Here is a 9,797-nt window from a genome sequence, read left to right as displayed (position 1 = left end):
ATATTATCTGGAAGGACCAACCCTGGAGAAGAACATCGTGCTTGGTAAAATGAAGGGTCAGGGGAAAAGAGGGAGACCCCCAATGAGATGGATTGGCACATCGTCAGCAGCAATGCACTCAAGTATAGGAGCAATTGTGAAGCTGACGCAGGACCAGGCAATGTTTCGTTCTGTTGTACACAGGACTGCTATGGGTCTGAAATGACTCAGTGACACCTAACAACAACAACAACAACGGTTGCTGACCCATGGAGTAGCTCTGAGCACCTTTGGGCTGAGTATTATGGTGCAGTGTCATGCCTTATGGGCATTTATCAGCAACCCTAAAAAAGTCTTTGTAACATTGCTTGAGCAGAGTGAAGGCCACGGGACTCTGGGACTGAAAGGTCAAGGATCAGAGAGAGGTCTGTCTGTGGGCATGGCTGAAAAAAGGCTGTCTTGACTGAAGAATGTGTCTTTAGCATTTCTGATCCTTAATTGTAATCTGTTAATTTTCCTAATAAAGCTAATAATTGTGACTACTATCTGTGAGTTCTCTCTGGCCATTGCAATCAATTATCAACTCTAGGGCACTAAACAACGGCAGAAGTAGAGATAGTGTGCCGTGGGAGGGATGGTTGGTGTTAGAATTTGTATGGAAGAATGGCGGCTTGGCTGATCTCAGCCTCATAGAAACTGGACTTTGGTTGATGTTGAGTTTGATTCTCCTCCTTTCCACTTGTAAAGTCAGGGGAGGTCACATGTTGTTCCCACGCCTTAAAAAAAATTTTTTTTTTAAACAAGTGGGCACTTGCACTAACATTTCTAGGTTTATTTCAGGAAAAGGTTTAATTTAGCATCTTTTTTTAAAAAAACACTGGTGCATAATGAATAGTGCATAATTAAATTTGAAATTTGTAAAATAAATTCAGAGTCAGTACTTTTAGAATTATCCTTTTATTTAAAATTTGAATAGCTTTGTTTCCTATGACATAATTTTCATCTCAAAACTTTTTGCATCATTGCTCGTGAATAATCCATTAGCTGGAAACTTGCTTTCTAACAGGTGGCATGAAATAGAAATGTTACCTGTGCAATATAAAATCCATTTCCTTTCATTCCAGAAGTTGATTTCTGAGGTGTCTGTCTTGCATTGTCGAACTATGTAAATGTGTCTGTGACTTGGAAAAGAAATGTGCCACTGACTACTGTAATTGAATTGTAGAATAAATTTTCTTCTCCCTTTTCATCTCTATTAAGGCTCTGTTTGATTAGTCTGTGAACCAGTATCACCCATTTAGTGTTGCAGAGCTCTGTCTGAGGTCAGTGGTGGTGGTGGTGGTTATGTGCCATGGAGTTGGTTCTGTCTCATAGCGACCCTGTACTGGGTTTCTGAGGCTGTAAATCTTTATAGGAGCAGAAAGCCTCATCTTTCTCCCGCAGAACAGCTGGTAGTTTCGAACTGCTGACCTTGAGGTTCTCAGCCTGATTCATAGCCACTACGCTATCAGAGCTCCTTGTCCTATGTCAGTGGGGTACTTTAATAAGTCACAGGTTCTGACTAGCCTGCGCATGCTAGTCCATTCAAACAGCTTAAGGCCAGATAAATCCTGACCTCTATAATGAAATCTGATCACCTTTCCAGGTTCCTAAACTTTGGCCTTTATCCCTAAATTAGACCTCTTTTACGTATCCATTGTTGTATGTGTCTCATTCAGATTCCTCAAATTCAGATTTGGCCTTGCTGTAAGCTTTAGAGCTAAAAGAATTAATTTCTTCTCTGATATTGTATATTTTCACATGCCCATTGTGTGTCCCTGTAGGATCAGCACTGCAAACCACAAGGTCATCTGTTCAAACCCACCAGCTCTTCCTTGGAAACACTATACAAGATTGCTGTGAGTTGAAACTGACTTGACAGCACGTAACAACAACAACGTGGTTTGAGTGTAGTTATGTTTCAGCTGTGTTCCACCTATGGAGTCCTGGTGTGGCATTGGAGGACAAGCACTCGACCACGAGGTTGGTTTGAAACACCAGGTTGTCACTTCAAACTCACTAGCCACTCCTCAGAAACCCTATACAGGGTCGCTATGAATTGGAACTGACTCAGTGGCACTTAGCAACAGCAACATGTTCCATCTTAGAGCCCTGGTGGAGCAGTGGTTAAGTGCTGGGCTGCTCACCAAAAAGCAGTTCTACTCTGTCCTACGGGATCACTATGAGCTGGAATTCACTTAATGGCAATGATTACGTTGTATCTTATGCTAACCACTAACCTGTTATTTGAAGTCCTGGTGTGACGCTGTGGGTTATTGTGCTGAACTGCAAGCAAGATCGGTTTGAACCACAAAGTTGGTGGTTTGGTGGTTCAAGTTCACCTGCTAGTCCTTGGAAACCCTACACAGGTTTACTATGAAGTCAGACCCGACTCGATGGCACTGAACAACAACAACGTGCTATTTACTGAGGTTGATGGGAAGATTTCTAAAAGAGGGTAAAAAGGTGGGATTGTGGTGAACTACTCAAGGAGCTCTGGTAGCGTAGTGGTTATGAATCAGGCTGCTAATCTTATGGTCAGCAGTTCGAAACTACCAGCTGTTCCGTGGGAGAAAGATGAGGCTTTCTGCTCCCGTAAAGATTTACAGCCTCGGAAATCCTGTACAGGGTCGATATGGGTCGGAACCGACTCCACGGCACATAACAACAACAACAACAACAACTCTGGGTACTAAAGACTAAAGATCTTGAATCTTTACTCTCTAGCTAGTAAGATTTACTTCGGAGTCATGATGTGGCTCCTGGTGTGAAAAAAGCACCAGACCGTAAGGTCAGTAGTTCAAACTTACCAGTTGCTCCTTGGAAACACTATATACACTGTCACTTCGAGTTGGCAATGATTTGACAGCACTCAACAACAACAATATTCTGGGCAACTTTTAGTTGCACCCTAGGTGGTGCAAATGGCTAACACATTTGGTTGCTAAGTACAAGTTTGATAGTTTGAGTCCACCCAGAGGCTCCTCAGAAGAAAATGGTGATCTACTTTAAAACAAATCATATTGCCATGAATTAGAATAGATTCAATGGCAAATGGTTTCTGTTTTATCCTACAATCCAACTTTTCCTTTTCTAGGAATATTAGCCAAAGAAATAAAAACATAGTTCTCAAAAAGACTTGCAGAATGTGCCCTTTGGTGGTGTAAATTATTATAGATGCCTGAGTGTTTTTTTAAAAGAGCTAAAGTGGATAAAGAGAAATACTTTTAACTGATGATACAAGGAGGGGATTATAATCATTGTAATGAAACAAGGTGTAGGATTTGTTGAATGTAAAATGCCCTGTAATGATGATATGCCCTGTAAACTTTCAATCCACAATAAAAACTTGAAGAAGAAAAAAAAAAAAAAGACTTATACAAGAATATTCTCAGCAGCTGTATTGATTTGTATTTAAAACTAAGAACTAGAAATAACTCTAATGTATATCAACAGCAAAACGGATAAATCATGCCATATTCATACAGTGTGATATAACCATATGTTTGTTATAGGTTGAATTGTGTCCATGCCCAAATATGTATCAATTTGGTTATGCTATGATTCTCAGTCTTATATATCCTTCATTTTATCACTTGGTGTAATTATTCTATATGCTATAAATCCTAACTTCTATGGTGTTAATGGAGTCCTGGTGTGGCGCTGTCGAAATACGCTGGACTGCAAAGTCAGTTTGAACTGCAAGGTCAGCAGTTCAAGCTCACTAACAGCTCCTTGAAAACCCTATACAGGGTCTCTAAAGGAGCTCTGGTAGCGTAGTGGTTACGAATCGGGCTGCGAACCTTAAGGTCAGCGGTTCGAAACTACCAGCTGCTCCGCGGGAGAAAGATGAGGCTTTCTACTCCCGTAAAGATTTACACCCTCGGAAACCCTGTACAGGGTCGCTATGGGTCGGACCCGACTCGACGGCACTTAACAACAACAACAACAAGGGTGGGAACAACAACACTTAACAACAACAACAGTGGTGCTAATGGAGTCCTGGTATGGTGCTGTAGGATAAGCAATGGATTACAAGATCGGTTTGAACTAGAAGGTGGGCAGTTCAAACCCACCAGCCAATCCTTGGAAACCCTACACAGGGTCACTATGAGTCGGAACTGACTCAACAACACTTCACAACAACAATGGTGTTAATGGAATCCTGGTGTGGCATTGTAGGATAAGCACTGGACTCAAACTACAAGGTAGGTGACTTAACCCCACCAACTACTCTTTATAAACCCTACACAGGGTCTCTGTGGGTCAGAACTGACTCGACTGTGCTTAACAACAACAACATGCTGTTAATAAGTCAGGATTGTTGTTGTTGTTGTTAAGTACCATGGAGTTAGTTCCAATTCATGATGACCCTATACAGGGTTTCCAAGGCTACAAATCTTTACGGGAGTAGAAAGCATCAAATGATGCTTTCTCCCATGGAACAGCTGGTAGTTTCAAATTGCCGACTTTGAGGTTAGCAGCCCAATTCATAACCACTATGCTACCAGAGCTCCTTAAGTCAGGATTAGTGGCGATTATATTAAAGAGGCAAAATGCAGTCTATAGGTTTAGTGTGTATTTTGAGGCAACCTCTTTTGAGATGTAGAAGAGACTAAACAAGTGAGCAGAGATCAAAGGGATCTACGACCACCAAGAAAGGAGAACTGAGAGTCAAGTGTATCCATTGGATTTGGAGTCTCTGCACTGTGAGCCTCCTAAACCTAGGGGAAGACTGAAGCCAAGATACATGGAGGGACACCAAGCCCACAGATTTTGAAAGAAGGCAAGGAAGGGCCTTCCTCAAATATACCAAATCAGTGAGTAAGACTTCCCCCAGAGCTGCACTCTGAATTCAGACTTTAGCTTCCTGAGCTGTGAGAGAACAAATTTCTGTTTGGTAAAGTCCTCCACTTCTGGTATTTCTGCTACAACAGCATTAACCAACCAAGACAACATACAATGGAATACTACTAGGCAATAGAAAAGGAATTAACTACTTCAACATACTACAACATGGATGAATCTTTAAAAATAATGTTTATTTTAAAAATGTAGACACCAATAAGTACATACTATATGATTCCATTCATACTGAGTTTAAAGAACAGGCACAACTAATATGATGATAGAAATCAGAAATCAGGGGAATGACGGGAAAGAGACAAGAAGGAAATTCTTGAGCTGATGGAAATGTTTTTCTGTCTTGTTTTGAATGTGGTTATGCATATATATGTATACAATACTTATGATCTGCGTATTTCATGGTCTGTAATTGTTGCGCTGTGGGTTAATGCATCAGATTGCAAAGCCATTTGAACCGCAAGGTCAGTGGTTCAATCTTACCAGCTGCTCCTGGGAAACCCTATACGGGGTCGCTCTGGGTTGGAACTGACTTGATGGCACTTAACAACAATAAAATTTATAATTAAACAAAAGAAAACTAACAAACAGTATCTAAAGTCAAAAGTTTGTTTCTATGTAATGCTTTGACTAGGTTTACCCATAAAAAAAAGCTTGTTCTGGTGTACTGTAGACAAACAAGTCTCTATTAATCCTTTCTATAAACCCTTACACTTTTTTGGGTGCAGGATTTACGTTGTTGTTAAGTTCCTCCAAGTTGGTTCCAATTTACAGTGCCCCTATGTGCAACAAAGCACAACACTGCCTGGTCCTGTGCCATTGGCACAATCAGTCCTGTGTTTGAGCCTGTTGTTGCAGCCACTGTGCCAATCTATCTGGTGAGGGTCTTTCTCTTTTTCACTGATCTTCTACTTTATCAAGCATGATGTCCTTCTGCAGGAACTGGTCTCTACTGATAACATGAGACAAAGTCTTGCTGTTCTCACTTCTGAGGATTACTCTGGCTGTATTTACAAGACAGATTTGTTCATCCCGTCTTCTGGCAGTCTGTGGTATATTCTATATTCTTCACTAACACCATGATTCAAATGCATCAATTCTTTTTCAATCTTCCTTCTTCAGTACCCAGCTTTCATTTGCATGTGAAGTTACTGAAAATATCCTGGCTTGATTCAGGCTCCTATTCGTCTTCAAAGTGGCACCTTCACTATTTAACACCATGAAGAAGTCTTTTGTAGCATAGTTGTCCAATGAAATATGTTATTTTATTTCTGGACTGCTGCTTACCTGGGTATAGATTGTGGTCCCACTAAAATGAAATCCTCGACAACTTCAGTTTTTCTCCCCCTCTGTTTAACATGATGATGTTTTTATTGGTTTTGTTGTTAGAATTTTTGTTTTTATCATGTTGAGGTGTAATTGTATTATCTTAACTGTAGTCTTTGATCTTCATCAATAAGTGACTAAAGGTCTCATCACTTTCAGCAATCCAAATTGTGTCAGCTGCATATCACAGATTGTTAATGAGTCTTCCTCTAATCCTGATGCTATATTCTTCTTCATATAGTATATCTTCTTGGATTTTTTTGCTCAGCATACAGATTGAATGAGTATGGTGAAAGGAAATAACCCTGCTGCACACTTTCCCTAATTTGAAACCATTCAGTATTCCCTTGTTCTGTTCAAATGACTTGGTTTAAGTACAGGTTCTGAATGAGTACAATGAAGTGTTCTGGAGCTTCCGTTCTTCGAAATGTTGTCCATAGTTTGTTATAATTCACAAAGTTGAACGCATTTTTATAGACAGTAAAAAACAAGTAAACATCTTTCTGGTATTCTCTACTTTCAGTAGAGATCTGGTATCAAATCCATCTGATACCAGCAGTGAGACTCTTCATTCCACATCCTCTTCTGCAGACTTGACTTTCTGGCAATTACCTGTCTGTGTACTGCTGCAACAACTTTCTAATTATCTTCATCAAAATTTTACTTATGTGTGATATTAATAATATTGTTTGGTAATTACTGCATTCTGTTGGGTCACCTATCTTTTGAATGAGTACTGGTATTGATCTCTTCCAGCTGGTTGGCCAGGTAGCTGTTTTCCAAATTTCTTGGCATAGATGAATGAGTACTTGAAACATCTCAATTGGTTCTGTCAATTTCTGGTGCCTTGTTTTCACCAATGCCTTCTGTGCCACTTGGATTACTTCCTTCAATACATATATAGTTGTTGTTGTTGTGTGCCGTGGAGTTGGTTCCAACTCATAGCAACCCTACTTAGGGTTTCCAAGGCTGTAAATCTTTACGGGAGCAGAAAGCCTCATCTTTCTCCCGCGGAACAGCTGGTAGTTCCGAACTGCTGATCTCGTGGTTCGCAGCCCGATTCGTAACCACTATGCTACCAGAGCTCCTTCAGATAGGGCCTATATGTAGATCTTCCCAGTCTTTTATTTTCATTTCTAATATGACCTCAAATATAATTTTTAAATATGCTTAATTTTTATTTTAGATTATTCATCAATCAACAAATATTTATTAAGCACCTACAATGTATGAAACATTGCTCTAAGTTCTTGCATTCTGCAATGAAAAAAACATGCAAAAATCTCTTCCCGCCTGCAGTTTACAATCTTCAGAGGAGAATCAGGAAAAAAACCCAAACTATTAATTTCCTATGGCTGCCATAAATTATTAGCACAGAGTTGGTGATTTCAAGCCAACAGAAATGTGTTATCTCATAGCTCTGGAGGCCAGAAGTCCAAAGTGTCAGCAGGGTCACACTTCCTCCAGAGGATCTAGAGGAGAATCTATTCCTCGTCTTTTTCAGCTGGGTTAGGAGTTTCTCTGTCTATAAAATGAAGGATCTGTGTTAGCCATCATATCTTCCATCTCTAACTTTCTAGTTTTTAATCCATGTAAAATAGACCCTTGCATTTGGCCCTTTGCTATAATTATTCTTTCACTTTGGGGCTGCAATGCTTTTTCTGAGCTATACAGATCTATTTTGTGTTTGATGGCTTTCAGATTGTCAAGACTGTTTTCATTGTAGAGTTTGTTATGCTCTTGCCATCAAGATGATTTTGACTCATATTGACTCCATGTAACAGACTAGAACTGCCTTATAGTATTTTTTAGGCTGTAATGTTAATGAGGATGCGTGGTGTGGCACTGTGGGTTAATGTGTTGGACTGTAAAATTGATTTGAAGAACAAGGTCGGTGGTTCAAGTTCACTATCTGCTCCTTGGAAACCTTATATAAGGTCGCTATGGGTCAGAACCGACTCGATGGCATTTAACAACAACAACGTTAATGGAGTACTTCTGGTGTGGCACTGTGGATCAGTGCTAGACTGCAAACTACAAGTTTGTCAATTCATATTCACCAGCTGCTCCTTGGAAACCCTATACAAGGTCTCTATGAGTTGCAACGGACTCAACAGCATTTAGTAACCATAGCAACAGTCTGAATGGCAGCAGGTCACCAAACCTTTCTTTCATGGAGCTACTGGGTGAGTTCTCATTGCCAGATTTCATACAGCAACTGAGCACTTAACCATTGTGCTACCAGGGCTCCTGAAAATTTGTCATGTTGTTGCTGTTGTTAAGTGCCATTGAGTTGGTTCCGACCCATAGTGACCCTGAACAGGGTTTCTGAGACTGTAAGTCTTCATAGGAGCAGAAAGCCTCGTATTTTTCCTGTGGAGCAGCTGGTGGTTTCGAACTGCTGACCTTGAGGTTCACAGCCCAAAAATTTGTCATAGCCATGAAAAAGTAATAGTTCCTACTGTAGCTTTTCTACAAGTTTTCTCTCTGCTTTGGATATTTGATATCATGAACTTGCTCATCATTTGATGGACAACTGTTCTGATCTTTGAGTAAAGTTTAACAACCAAAATAGGGTGAACACAATGAGTGATAACGTTTATGTGATGGAAAGAACATATTTATATAGAATGTGTGATATTGTATTGAAAAACGAGTTTACTCAGTAAGAGGTGAAGATACTAGGGGCAGAGGAACTAGTGAATAGAACGTTCTGGAAGGCTTATGTTGATTGTGCATTGGGTTCTGGGCACTGTATTATTGTTGTTAGATGCCATTAAGTTAGTACCAACTATGCACAACACAATGAAACACTGCCTCATCCTTAGGCAAACTCACAATCATTGCTACGTCTGAGCCCATCGCTACTGCCACTGTGCCAATCCCTCTCTCTGGGGGTCTTCCTCTTTTCCTCTGATCCTTCACTTTGTCAAACATACTATCCTTCTCCAGGTACTCGTCCTTCCTAATAATATGTCCAAAGTATGAGAGATGAAGTCTGACCATCCTGGCTTCCAAGGAGCATTCTGACTGTATTTCCTCTAACACAGACTTGTTTGTTCTTTTGGTAGTCCAGGGTACTTTTAATATTCTCCTCCAAAACCATAACTCATATTCATCAATTCTTCTATGATCTTCCTTATTCACTGTCCAATTTACAAATGCATATGAGGTTATTGAAAATACCATGGTTTGGGCCAGGCGCACCTTAGTCCTCAAGCTGACATCTTTGCTGTCACTTTAAAGAGATTTTGTGCACCAGATTTGCCTAATGCAATATGTCATTTGTTTTCTTGACTGTTGTTTCCATGAGTGTTGGTGGTTGATCTGGGCAAAGTGAAGAAGGACAGGGAAATGGAGCTATAAAACCGGAAAATAAGAGAGAAACTAAAGGGAAGAAATTTTTAAAACTAAGAATAACTAAAAAGAGAAGAGGGACAGAAAAACGGAGCCATAAAAGAGAAAATAAGGGAGGAAATAATAAAACTCTTAGAAAAACCAGAGAGAGGAATGATGAAAAGATCAAGAAAGTAGAAAACATGAGTAGTAAAAAGATCAAGAGTAGTAAAGAAAGGTCAAAAGGGGGAAAG

Source organism: Chrysochloris asiatica, unplaced genomic scaffold (genome assembly GCF_000296735.1).
Source record: "Chrysochloris asiatica unplaced genomic scaffold, ChrAsi1.0 scaffold00234, whole genome shotgun sequence".
NCBI lineage: Eukaryota > Metazoa > Chordata > Mammalia > Afrosoricida > Chrysochloridae > Chrysochloris > Chrysochloris asiatica.
The sequence above is the reverse complement of the archived record's forward strand: the minus strand, read 5'-3'. Positions refer to the sequence as shown.